A 14,082-nucleotide genomic window follows, 5' to 3' on the forward strand; every position below is an offset into this window, starting at 1 on the left:
TCAGACACAAAGAGTTGTCTCTTGCTGACATACACTAAAGGGTTTCTTAGAGGGAAATCAATTCCCAAAGGAAGTTCAAAGAAGAAAGAAGGAAAGGTAGCAAAGCTAGTAGTAAATACAGTAATCAACATAACTTATTTGACTATCTAATTACAATAATGTTTCATGTGGATGAAGATATGTAAACTATAAATACATATAATATGCATACTAATAATGGCATGTAAGTCAATAATGAGGAAAATTAAAGAAAATCACTATGTTTTAAGGGAAAAGAGGGACATGTAAATTAATATTCAATGCCTTTAAATCATTAAATGCATATTATAAACTCCAGAATGGTTGCAACTATAAGAATGGGGAGATTATATCATGTAAATACTAGCCAAGAGAAAGGTGATATATCAAATTTATTCAATATCAAAAGAAGTAGACTATATAAGATAAAAGTACTATATAAGATAATGTTCTTATGATAAAATGTTTAATTCACAAGGAACGTGTATATCAATTATAAGTTTTATGCACCAAAGAACATAGCCTCAAAATATATTTTAAACACTTAACAGAAAGCAAAATAGATGAGTTCATTATTATAGTGGGGAGATTTTAACACACTATACTCAGTAACTAATCCATTAGAATCCATTAGTGGATTAGTGAATAACACAATAAATATCAAATAAATAAACACTGTAAATAAATATAGTAAGCAAAAAAAGTCAGTAAAGAAACATTAGTGTCTGGCTAGGAGCATCTGTGGTGGGTCACCTTTCTACCTACACGTGTGAGTGGATGACCTGAGAGGAGTACGGTGAGTATATGAGGATGTGACCTACTGGCTCACTCCTGAGAATGGGATCCTGTTAGATGGGCATGGGTAAATTAATTTCAGCAAAATGCTCTGGGCAAGGGGGTAGAATGGGGTGGGCTGGGGTTAGTTTGCTTTGGAATTCTGGGGGCATAAGGGTATTTTTTAGTTTCTAAGGTTTTATCTTGTTTCAAGAGTGGGACCAACCTAATGGGGAGGACAAGATGTCATCCTTGGAAACCCTACAGGGGACACATTTTCCAAGGTGACCTGTCATTGGGGTATGAGTGGCTGGCTGCCATCTTCATGCCTGATACCACTGGTTTTTCATTGGCATCTGCCTTGGTTTGTCTCATTCTTCTTGGTTGAGTAGGTTTTAACTGGGGTAACCCTTCTGCTAGGAGTCCCAATTATTTTTGACTAAGGGGTGGGGGACAGTTGACATTTCTGGTCCTATAGGCCCTTTCTGGCCAGGAAGGCATTGGTGCAGGTGAGCCTGAGATGACCTTGCCACCCGTGGCCAGGGTCCTTGTTTTATATCTGCAAATAAACAGCTTGTTTGGAAGCAAACAAATGAAAAGATGTAGAATGTATGAATAACATGATTAACCAATTTAACTAATTCACTAGAAAATTGTGTCCAACCACTGCTGAATACACATTTTTTTGTGCACATACGGAAAATTAAGAAAAACTGATTGAAATGAGGAGTAACATAAAATATATCTCAACTGATGACACACAGAATATGATTTCCCACCACAATTCAATTAAGCTAGGAACTTAATAGTAAAAGTAATATAAATAATTATTATTGAATAATAAAAAAATACACCAACATGGCAGGGCTCACATACTGCCTTTGCTACTCTCCATCCATCAGATTTTAGAAATGATTCAGGCTTCAAAGAATTCCTTTGTAAGTCATCCTCAATGTCTTACAATGCTATTGAAGTTCTTTGTAAACAAGACCACTAAAATTTGGTTTTATTTTTAAAAACATTATAATTTATAATGTTTTTATAAATTATAAAAACATTTATAATTTAACTTTTAAAAACATTATAATTGAGATTTGTGATACCTAACTTGTCATAAGAATCTGTTGATGATACAACTATATTCAATTACATAAATTTATATTCTAAACTGAAGTGAAATGAAATTGGAAAGGTCTGCACGTCTGTAGCATATAAATTTAGTGAATGCTCAAAAGAATCATAGCCATAAACAATTTGTTTGATGAATTTTGCCTTGCAAAATTATTTTTTCAAGGAAATTTACTTTTAATTGAAGCAAAAAGAAGGAATTTGGGAAAATACCTAGACTCTAATACTTATACATTTCATTATAAAAAAATAAAATGTACTCTAGGAACTTACTATGAGTTATCTGTTTTGTTGTTTTGTTTTGTTTTTTGCTTTTTGAGACGGAGTCTCGCTCTGTCGCCCAGGCCGGAGTGCAGTGGTGCGATCTCCGCTCACTGCAAGCTCCGCTTCCCGGGTTCACGCCATTCTCCTGCCTCAGCCTCCCAAGTAACTGGGACTACAGGCACCCGCCACCAAGCCCGGCTAATTTTTAGTATTTTTTTTTTTTTTAGTAGAGACGGGGTTTCACCTGTTAGCCAGGATGGTCTCGATCTCCTGAGCTCGTTATCTGCCCACCTTGGCCTCCCAAAGTGCTAGGATTACAGGCGTGAGCCACCGTGCCCGGCCTACTATGAGTTTTGAGGTACCTTAATGACCTATGGAAAGAGTATGTACTTAATTAAAAATGTTTTAATCTACAGAGAAAAGTCCACTGAAAATGTCAACAATTCCAAATTTAGAAAAATAAAAATTTGAAGAACATTGCAGGCAATTATGTAAAAAATTAAAAATAAGACAATATTGGAAAAATACATTCTCCAGAAAACTATTAATGATACAGCAATATCAGTGAACAGTCAGGAACTAATTAATTGATATAAGTATTTATTAATAATAAAATGTCTTAGACTTATGTCCAGGTACTCTACTCAATATAAAGAGTTTTTGTGTTTATGAAAATACATATGCTATTTATATTTTATAGAGTGGCTTTTATTTTTGAAAACGGACTTTCAATAAAACATTTTTATTGTAAGTACCCAAACATAATAGAAAAAATTTTAGGTCAATACATAAACTCTTCAAAATTATACAATTCTAAATATTTGTAGTGTCCCTCTCACTCTCAAAAGTGTCCCAGTGGGATTATAAATTACATGGTCACTACAATTATGAACAACTTAAAGAAAACGAACTTAGAAACGTACATGAACAAATTAGCAAAGTCCAACTTATCTAATAATATAACAATTGCCAAAGATGAAAGAAGGAATAGGAAATGTGAATAATACAATAAATATTAAATTAAAAACACTGTAAATAAATATCTTTACCCAGAGAAAACTTCAGGCCGAGAAAGGTTACGAGTGAATTGCAGCAAGCATCCAGGAGGAGTAATATTCTTTTTATACAAACACTTTCACAGAACAGAAACTATGGAAAACTTCCCATCTGTATTTTATGAGGCCAGCATAACCTTGATAATAAAACCTGACAAAGACATTATGAGAAAAAGAAATACAGGCAAATCTGACCTGTGAAAAAAGCAGCACAATTCTTAAAGCACTGTATTAGCAAGCCACACAAAGGTTAATACAACATGACTGATTTGAGTTCAGACCAGGAAGGCCACGTGGGGTTAACATTAATAAATCTATCAGTATATTTCATCACATTAAAAAGATTACAAAGGAAAATTATGATTATATCAATATGTGCAGAAAATATTTTTAAATGTTAAATATGTATTTATGAGATTAAAGAAATTTCTAGCAAATAAGGAATATAAGGAAATTTTCTTAATCTGATGAAGGGTATCTACAAAAAACCTTCAGGAAACACCATAACTTTTAAAAATTTTTTATTTTAAGTTCAGGGGGTACATGTGCAGGTTTGTTATATAGGTAAACTTGTGTCACAGGGGTTTGTTGTACAGATTACTTTATCACCCATATGTTAGGCTTAGTATCCCCGTTAGTTATTTTTCCTAAGCCTCTTCCTCCTTCCACCCTCCAGCCTCAGGTAGGCCCCAGTGTGTGTTGTTCCCCTTTATGTGTCCATGTGTTCTCATGATTTAGCTCCCACTTATAAGTGAGAGCATGTATTTAGTTTTCTCTTCCTGTGTTAGTTTGCTAAGGATAGTGGCCTCCAGCTCCATCCATGTTCCTGCAAAGGACATGATCTTTTTATGGCTACGTAGTATTACGTGGTGTGTATGTACCACATTTTCTTTATCCAGTCTACCATTGATGAGCATTTGGGTTGATTTCATGTCTTTGCTCTTGTGAGGAGTGGTACAATAAACACACGCATGCGTGTGTCTTTGTGATCGAATGATTTATATTCCTTTGAGTATATACTCAGTAATGGGATTGCTGGGTTGAAGAATAGTTCTGTTTTTAGCTCTTTGAGGAGCTACATTGCTTTCCACACTCCTTTACTCAATGGCTGAACAACGTACACTCCTGGCAACATTGCATAAAGGTTCCTTTTCCTCCGCAATCCTGCCAGCAACTGTTATTTTTTAACTTTTTAATAATAGCTATACTGAGTGGTGTGAGACGGTATCTCATGGGGGTTTTCAATTGCATCTCTCTAATGATCAATGATTTTGAGCTTAATTTTCATATTCTTGTTGGCCATATGTATGTCTTCTTTTGAAAAGTGTTCATGTCCTTTGCCCATATTTTGATGCAGTTTTTTTTTCTTGTCAGTTTACTTAAGTTCCTCATAGATGCTGGATATTAGTCCCTTGTCAGATGCATAATTTGCAAAACTTTCCTCCTATTCTGTAGGTTTTCTGTTTACTCTGTTGCTAGTTTCTTTTGCTGTGCAGAACCTCTCTAGTTTAATTATATCCCATTTGTCAATATTTGCTTTTGTTGCAATTGCTTTTGGCGGCTGCATCATGAAATCTTTGCTTGTTCCTATATCCAGAATTGTATTGCTTATATTGTCTTCCAGACTTTTTATAGTTTTGGGTTTTACATTTAAGTCTTTAATCCACCTTGAGTTAATTCTTGTATATGGTGTAAGGAAGGGGCCCAGTTTAAATGTTCTGCATATGCTAGTTATCTCAGCATCATTTATTGAATAGGGAGTCTTTTCCCCATTACTTGATTTTGAAAGCTTTGTTGAAGATCAGATGGTTTTAGGTGTGTGGCCTTGTTTCTGGGCTCTCTATTCTGTTCCATTAGTCTATGGGAAACACCATACGTAATGGTAATAAATTGTAAAAGTTTTCCCTTTGTGATCAGGATGCCCACTATCACCACTTTTACTGAAAGTCCTAGAAAGTGCTACAGGATAAATACAAGTAAGAAGTATAAGGATTCAAAAAAAAAAAAGAAACTAAACTCTTACTATTCACAATTGATGTAATTACACAGAAAATTCAAAACCAGTAACTTCATTAAGATTCTCAGATAAAGATAAAAAATACAAAATTCAATTGCATTGCATTCAATTGTGACAAATAAAAATGGAAATTAAATTTTAAAGATGGCATTTGTCATTTCCAAATACCAAATTCCTAGGAATATATCCAAATAAAGCCTCATAAGACCTCTACACAGAAATTTATCAAGGGATAGCACAAAAATTAAAGTAAGCATAAGTAAATAGAAATAAAAGAATGAATAATGTTGCATGTCAGTTCTCTCCAAATTGATCTTAATGATTTAGTGCAATTCCCCCAACATCCTAAAGGAGATTTTTGAATAATGTTGGTGGATCTTGACAAGTTGTTAAATTTATATCAAAAGTTTAAGATAGCCAGGGCTATACAAGGCCTGGGCAAGAGGATTGCATGAGCTCAGAAGTTCAAGACCAACCTGGACAACATAGTGAGACCTCACCTAAAAAAGTCAACCAGGTTTAGTGGCATGTGTTTGTAATCTCAGCTGCTCAGGAAGCTGAGCTGAGAAGATCTCTTAAGCCCAGAAGATCGCGTAAGCCTGGAAGATCACTTAAGTCTGGAAGATCGAGGCTGCAGTGAGCTGTGATCATGTCACTGCACTGCAGGCTGGGTAACAGAGACCCTCTCTCAAAAAGAAAAAAGAAAAAAAGAAAAATTTAAGGACATTAAATAGTAATAGTAATTAAGACAGCATGATATTTCTCTAAGAGTCAAAGATAATCAAGGGAAAAAAGTAGAGTCTAGATATGTGGACTCTAGAGTTAAGACAAAGGTGGCACTATACAACCATGGAAAAATGATCATCTTTTTAATAAGTACTGCTGGGACAATTGGGTACACATGTGGACAAAAGGAAACATCCTCTACATCAGAGTACATGCAAATACCTATTTCAGGTGGACTGTAGATCTTTGTGAAGGGCAAAACAATAACGTTTCTACTGGAGAGTATATTCATTACCTAAGGGAGGGAAAGATTTCATAATCAGGACACAAAAAGCATATCTTTGAAAGAAATTATTAATACATTATACTACATTAGAACTAAAAAATTCTGTTTCTCAAATGACACCATTAAGAAAGTGAGAAGGGCAAGCAATTAAGAGAGAGAAGACATTTACACTCCTTAAAACTGACAAAGGGCTCATATCCGGAATGTACAGAGTAGTTGTATCCATCAGTAAGATAGCCTGTTTGATGAAAAACAGCCAGAGTCGTACTTCACAAAAGAGGATATACAAAGGGCCAATAAACATAAAAAGAATGCTCAACTTCACTGTCATCAGGGAAATGCAAATTAAAACCACAATGTGATACCAAGATAACACTTGCCAGAATGGCTAAAATGAAAAAGACTCACAGTAACAATTGCTGATGAGGATGTGGAACAACTGGACCTCACTGCTGGTGGAAGTGTGAAGCCTATAACCACTTTAGAAAACTGGCAGTATCTGCTAAAGCTGAATATACACATACCTCATAATCCAGTAATTCCACTCCAACAGAAATGCAAGGACATATGAAATAAAATACAGGTACAAGAATATTGACCACAGTATTATTCATCACAGCCCCCAGATAAAAACTGTCCAAATGTCTAGTTATCGTATATTCAACCCAGAGAAATCTAGTCATCTTTGAAAACAAATGAACTACAGCTTCACACACAGAGTAAATGATCTTAACAAATATATTGTTGAGTAGAAAAAGTCAGGTATAAAAGAGTGTATACTATATCACATAGTGTACATATATGCATGTATATATATAAAATTATATAATATCTATATATTAATTTATAGACATATATATTAAATCCTGGCAAAACTAAATGAGTAACATAGTTTTAGGAGTCAGGATACTCACAGAAGAAATAACCAGATGTTTTCTAATTATCAGATACCTAAGGGTTTCTTGAAGTAATTCAGAAAAATAAATCAATCTTGATCATTGAATGAATAAAAAAATACTCTTTCACTTTGAAAAAATCTAAAGTAGGTCGATAGACCTTTTCCCCAGAGAGAACTGTGCAAGCTTGGTCAGCAAGCTCAGGAAAAGAAGAGTGTAATAATACTTTTGTATCATAGTATATGGCTCCAATTCTTAATTCTACTTTGATTCCACCTTGCTGTGAAATTATAAGCAAGTTAATTGGCCTTCTCTGTATCTCAGTTAATCTGTAAAAAAGGGATGATAACATTAACCTGACAGAATAAGACAAAAATGAATTTATACAGTAAATTAAATGATACAATGTGGGCAAAATCTGTGAAGCATCTAGGATTTAATGGGCACTTAAAAAGTAAATGATAGGGCCAGGTGTGGTGGCTCATGCCTGTAATCCCAGTACTTTGGGAGGCCAAGGTGGGCAGATCACGAGGTCAGGAGTTTGAGACCAGCCTGGCCAACACAGTGAAACCCTGTCTCTACCAAAAATACAAAAAAATTAGCCAGGTGTGGTGGCAGGCACCTGTAGTCTCAGCTACTTGGGGGGCTGAGGCAGGAGAATCGCTTGAATCTGGGAGGCGGAGGTTACAGTGAGCCAAGATTGAACCACTGCACTCCAGCCTAGGCGATGGAGTGAGACTCCATCCCACAAAAAAAAAAAAAAAAAAAAAAAAAAAAAAAAAATCAGTGATAGAACGGTTATATACACTTTTGTGTTTTAACAGTTGAGTTCATAGAAAGGAAGAGAACTAATATTCTCTGAGTCCATTATGCTTCAGATACTATATCAACCAGTTTTTACATCTCCATTTAATCCACAAAATAACACTACTGAGTACAGATAATTCCTAATTTATCATATTAGAGAAGCATGTGTTGGCCAGGTTAAGTAATGTGCCCAAGATCAGACAGCTAGTTTTGCAATAAAGGTCTCCCTGCCATAAATAATTTGAATGTCACATATATGGCAGTAAAATTTAACATCTTTGCACATGTAGCTGCCCTTCTGTTTTATAAAATAAATTCCTCTCTCTGCACTCCCTAGTTTTTTCAGGATTAGGAAAATTCTCAGACTCCATTTCTTCACTTGGTCTTACAATTCGTGCCTAATTAGTATCTGAGTAGCCAATCTCTGCCTAACCCTCAATCAGTTCCTTATGGATCTCTACCTACAATTAGATCAATAGGTGAAATTGATAGAAGGAGACGTTCTACTAGTGGCTTTTTACATGTTCCTCTCTAGGGAATGAGGGTATATGGCTTTATACCTTAGAGAAGTTACATTTATCTGTCCCTGAGTCACCACTACCCCTCCTGACACACACCTCTTTGTTGTTAAGGGATTGATTTAAATTTGCCTCTGAGTTCAATTGAAAGCTTGAAGAATAGTGAAGTGCAATTATTCCCAGGATCCCACCAAGAAACAGAAACCAAGACCAAAAGCCATGGCGTAGAGAGTCCTTTTCATTTCTATGAGATAAAAAGAAATGCAGTATTTTGCTTCTATGAGAAGTAAGGAATGTGAGCTTGAGGGAGCAAACTCTATAAAGTGTTCAGAACTGTCCCAGCGGTGAGGTAAAAGGGAAAACAATTACAGTATCCGCTCCTTGGCTGAGGTTGCTCCCCAGAAGGGCTGCCCAGTCCTCCTGTGGAGAGAGAAAGGAGGAGCGAGCGTTCATATCTTACAAGCATAACCCTAGTGGAGACTGACGCAGAGCTGTAAAAATGAATGCCCTAATTTTGGCTTCTTGAAGTTTCTAAAATTTCTGAGTGTGGAAAGCGTGAGAGGTCCACCTCTCCAGCTTTCAGTCTCTGCAAAATCGATACATTATGCCATTTATCACCCAAATTCCATAATTAATTTTTAGCTTAAAATAATTGACAAAGTTTTCTTGATATAGTTAAAGATGCTGGGGACCAAATTAGTATTAGCTCTACCTTGCTTTGCCACATCATCATAATCAAAACCTATAGATATTCTGGTAGCTTAAACAAAGCAGACCCCAAAACGTGACATTTTCAAAATAAATAGGTCAGTGGATAATTATTTACTTCACAAAAGTTTTTGTTTTTCTAAAGCATCCACCATAGGATTTCTTTGTGAAACAGCATAGCTCTCTGGTGCATGTAAAAATATGACTCAAACAATTTTTTTTTTTTTTTTTCGCTAGGAAGTCAAACCAAGCGAAATATCAAGTCAGGTCAGGTTGGGTTTGGAGAGCATTTTGATGTTCTGGTTTTGTTCCATTTCAATTGCTTTAGAAAAATTTATAATGTCAGTCATAGCTTAAAATGACTCACAGAGGCTTTTTGGAGGTAGGGCGGTTGAGACTTGGGGAGACCTGTGGTTTGTTCACAGTGCCATAGAAAAGAATAATTTAGGGGTTTAATTTCTTTTAGGCTTGAGTCTATTAATGGAATTCCTCCTGCTCTTTAGTTCATAGTTTTATTTTGGTTAAAACTCTTGATTTACATGTAATTTTTTTATAAATGAAAATGTCTGTGCCTAAAATGAGGTAAATCTGAAACACAAATGGATTCTTTTGCCTCTGTAAAAGTAGAAGCCAACAGAAAAAACGCAATTTTTGTAATGATATTAGGTAGACAGTGTAGTGCGACTTTTGATCTTTTTCTCTAAACTGAGCAACTCAAATGCCATAAGCATTTACCCATAATTCTTATCTATGATTGCTTCTGTCTTTTGGTAGTTTTCCTCTAAATCATCTTTAACTTCTCCATCTTTAAGTGGAAATCAAATCTGCACTTACTGCATTAGTAAAGCATTGGCTATTTCTGAGTATATTTGTAAAGAGTCCATTCTTGGGGGCGGGCGGAGCAAGATGGCCGAATAGGAACAGCTCCAGTCTCCAACTCCCAGCGCGAGCGACACAGAAGACCGGTGATTTCTGCATTTTCAACTGAGGTACTGGGTTCATCTCACTGGGGAGTGCCGGACGATCGGTGCTGGTCGGCTGCTGCAGCCCGACCAGCGAGAGCTGAAGCAGGGCGAGGCATTGCCTCACCTGGGAAGTGCAAGGGGGAAGGGAATCCCTTTTCCTAGCCAGGGGAACTGAGACACACAACACCTGGAAAATCGGGTAACTCCCACCCCAATACTGTGCTTTAAGCAAACAGGCACACCAGGAGATCATATCCCACACCTGGCCGGGAGGGTCCCACACCCACGGAGCCTCCCTCATTGCTAGCACAGCAGTCTGTGATCTACCGGCAAGGCAGCAGCGAGGCTGGGGGAGGGGCGCCCGCCATTGCTGAGGCTTAAGTAGGTAAACAAAGCTGCTGGGAAGCTCGAACTGGGTGGAGCTCACAGCAGCTCAAGGAAACCTGCCTGTCTCTGTAGACTCCACCTCTGGGGACAGGGCAATAACAAACGCAGCCGAAACCTCTGCAGACGCAAACGACTCTGTCTGACAGCTTTGAAGAGAGCAGTGGATCTCCCAACACAGAGGTTGAGATCTGAGAAGGGACAGACTCCCTGCTCAAGTGGGTCCCTGACCCCTGAGTAGCCTAACTTGGAGACATCCCCCACTAGGGGCAGTCTGACACCCCACACCTCACAGGGTGGAGTACACCCCTGAGAGGAAGCTTCCAAAGCAAGAATCAGACAGGGACACTCGCTGTTCAGAAATATTCTATCTTCTGCAGCCTCTGCTGCTGATACCCAGGCAAACAGGGTCTGGAGTGGACCTCAAGCAATCTCCAACAGACCTACAGCTGAGGGTCCTGACTGTTAGAAGGAAAACTATCAAACAGGAAGGACACCTACACCAAAACCCCATCAGTACATCACCATCATCAAAGACCAGAGGCAGATAAAACCACAAAGATGGGGAAAAAGCAGGGCAGAAAAGCTGGAAATTAAAAAAATAAGAGCACATCCCCCCGGCAAAGGAGCACAGCTCATCGCCAGCAACGGATCAAAGCTGGACGGAGAATGACTTTGACGAGATGAGAGAAGAAGGCTTCAGTCCATCAAATTTCTCAGAGCCAAAGGAGGAATTACGTACCCAGTGCAAAGAAACTAAAAATCTTGAAAAAAAGTGGAAGAATTGATGGCTAGAGTAATTAATGCAGAGAAGGTCATAAACGAAATGAAAGAGATGAAAACCATGACACGAGAAATACGTGACAAATGCACAAGCTTCAGTAACCGACTCGATCAACTGGAAGAAAGAGTATCTGCGATTGAGGATCAAATGAATGAAATGAAGCGAGAAGAGAAATCAAAAGAAAAAAGAAGAAAAAGAAATGAACAAAGCCTGCAAGAAGTATGGGATTATGTAAAAAGACCAAATCTACGTCTGATTGGGGTGCCTGAAAGTGAGGGGGAACATGGAACCAAGTTGGAAAACACTCTTCAGGATATCATCCAGGAGAACTTCCCCAACCTAGTAGGGCAGGCCAACATTCAAATCCAGGAAATACAGAGAACGCCACAAAGATACTCCTCGAGAAGAGCAACTCCAAGACACATAATTGCCAGATTCACCAAAGTTGAAATGAAGGAAAAAACGTTAAGGACAGCCAGAGAGAAAGGTCGGGTTACCCACAAAGGGAAGCCCATCAGACTAACAGCAGATCTCTCGGCAGAAACTCTCCAAGCCAGAAGAGAGTGGGGGCCAATATTCAACATTCTTAAAGAAAAGAATTTTAAACCCAGAATTTCATATCCAGCCAAACTAAGTTTCATAAGTGAAGGAGAAATAAAATCCTTTACAGATAAGCAAATGCTTAGAGATTTTGTCACCACTAGGCCTGCCTTACAAGAGACCCTGAAGGAAGCACTAAACATGGAAAGGAACAACCGGTACCAGCCATTGCAAAAACATGCCAAATTTGTAAAGACCATCGAGGCTAGGAAGAAACTGCATCAACTAACGAGCAAAATAACCAGTTAATATCATAATGGCAGGATCAAGTTCACACATAACAATCTTAACCTTAAATGTAAATGGACTAAATGCTCCAATTAAAAGACACAGACTGGCAAACTGGATAAAGAGTCAAGACCCATCAGTCTGCTGTATTCAGGAGACCCATCTCACACGCAGAGACATACATAGGCTCAAAATAAAGGGATGGAGGAAGATTTACCAAGCAAATGGAGAACAAAAAAAAGCGGGGGTTGCAATACTAGTCTCTGATAAAACAGACTTTAAACCATCAAAGATGAAAAGAGACAAAGAAGGCCATTACATAATGGTAAAGGGATCAATTCAACAGGAAGAGCTAACTATCCTAAATATATATGCACCCAATACAGGAGCACCCAGATTCATAAAGCAAGTCCTTAGAGACTTACAAAGAGACTTAGACTCCCATACAATAATAATGGGAGACTTCAACACTCCACTGTCAACATTAGACAGATCAACGAGACAGAAAGTTAACAAGGATATCCAGGAATTGAACTCATCTCTGCAGCAAGCAGACCTAATAGACATCTATAGAACTCTCCACCCCAAATCAACAGAATATACATTCTTCTCAGCACCACATCGTACTTACTCCAAAATCGACCACGTAATTGGAAGTAAAGCACTCCTCAGCAAATGTACAAGAACAGAAATTATAACAAACTGCCTCTCAGACCACAGTGCAATCAAACTAGAACTCAGGACTAAGAAACTCAATCAAAACCGCTCACTACATGGAAACTGAACAACCTGCTCCTGAATGACTATTGGGTACATAACGAAATGAAGGCAGAAATAAAGATGTTCTTTGAAACCAATGAGAACAAAGATACAACATACCAGAATCTCTGGGACACATTTGAAGCAGTGTGTAGAGGGAAATTTATAGCACTAAATGCCCACAAGAGAAAGCAGAAAAGATCTAAAATTGACACTCTAACATCGCAATTAAAAGAACTAGAGAAGCAAGAGCAAACACATTGGAAAGCTAGCAGAAGGCAAGAAATAACTAAGATCAGAGCAGAACTGAAGGAGATAGAGACACAAAATCTCTCCAAAAAATCAATGAATCCAGGAGTTGGTTTTTTGAAAAGATCAACAAAATTGACAGACCACTAGCAAGACTAATAAAGAAGAAAAGAGAGAAGAATCAAATCGACGCAATTAAAAATGATAAAGGGGATATCACCACCGACCCCACAGAAATACAAACTACAATCAGAGAATACTATAAACACCTCTACGCAAATAAACTGGAAAATCTAGAAGAAATGGATAATTTCCTGGACACTTACACTCTTCCAAGACTAAACCAGGAAGAAGTTGAATCCCTGAATAGACCAATAGCAGGCTCTGAAATTGAGGCAATAATTAATAGCCTACCAACCAAAAAAAGTCCAGGACCAGATGGATTCACAGCTGAATTCTACCAGAGGTACAAGGAGGAGTTGGTACCATTCCTTCTGAAACTATTCCAATCAATAGAAAAAGAGGGAATCCTCCCTAACTCATTTTATGAGGCCAACATCATCCTGATACCAAAGCCTGGCAGAGACACAACAAAAAAGAGAATTTTAGACCAATATCCCTGATGAACATCGATGCAAAAATCCTCAATAAAATACTGGCAAACCGGATTCAGCAACACATCAAAAAGCTTATCCACCATGATCAAGTGGGCTTCATCCCTGGGATGCAAGGCTGGTTCAACATTTGCAAATCAATAAACATAATCCAGCATATAAACAGAACCAAAGACAAGAACCACATGATTATCTCAATAGATGCAGAAAAGGCTTTTGACAAAATTCAACAGCCCTTCATGCTAAAAACGCTCAATAAATTCGGTATTGATGGAACGTACCTCAAAATAATAAGAGCTATT

This window comes from Macaca fascicularis, chromosome 11 (genome assembly GCF_037993035.2).
Source record: "Macaca fascicularis isolate 582-1 chromosome 11, T2T-MFA8v1.1".
NCBI lineage: Eukaryota > Metazoa > Chordata > Mammalia > Primates > Cercopithecidae > Macaca > Macaca fascicularis.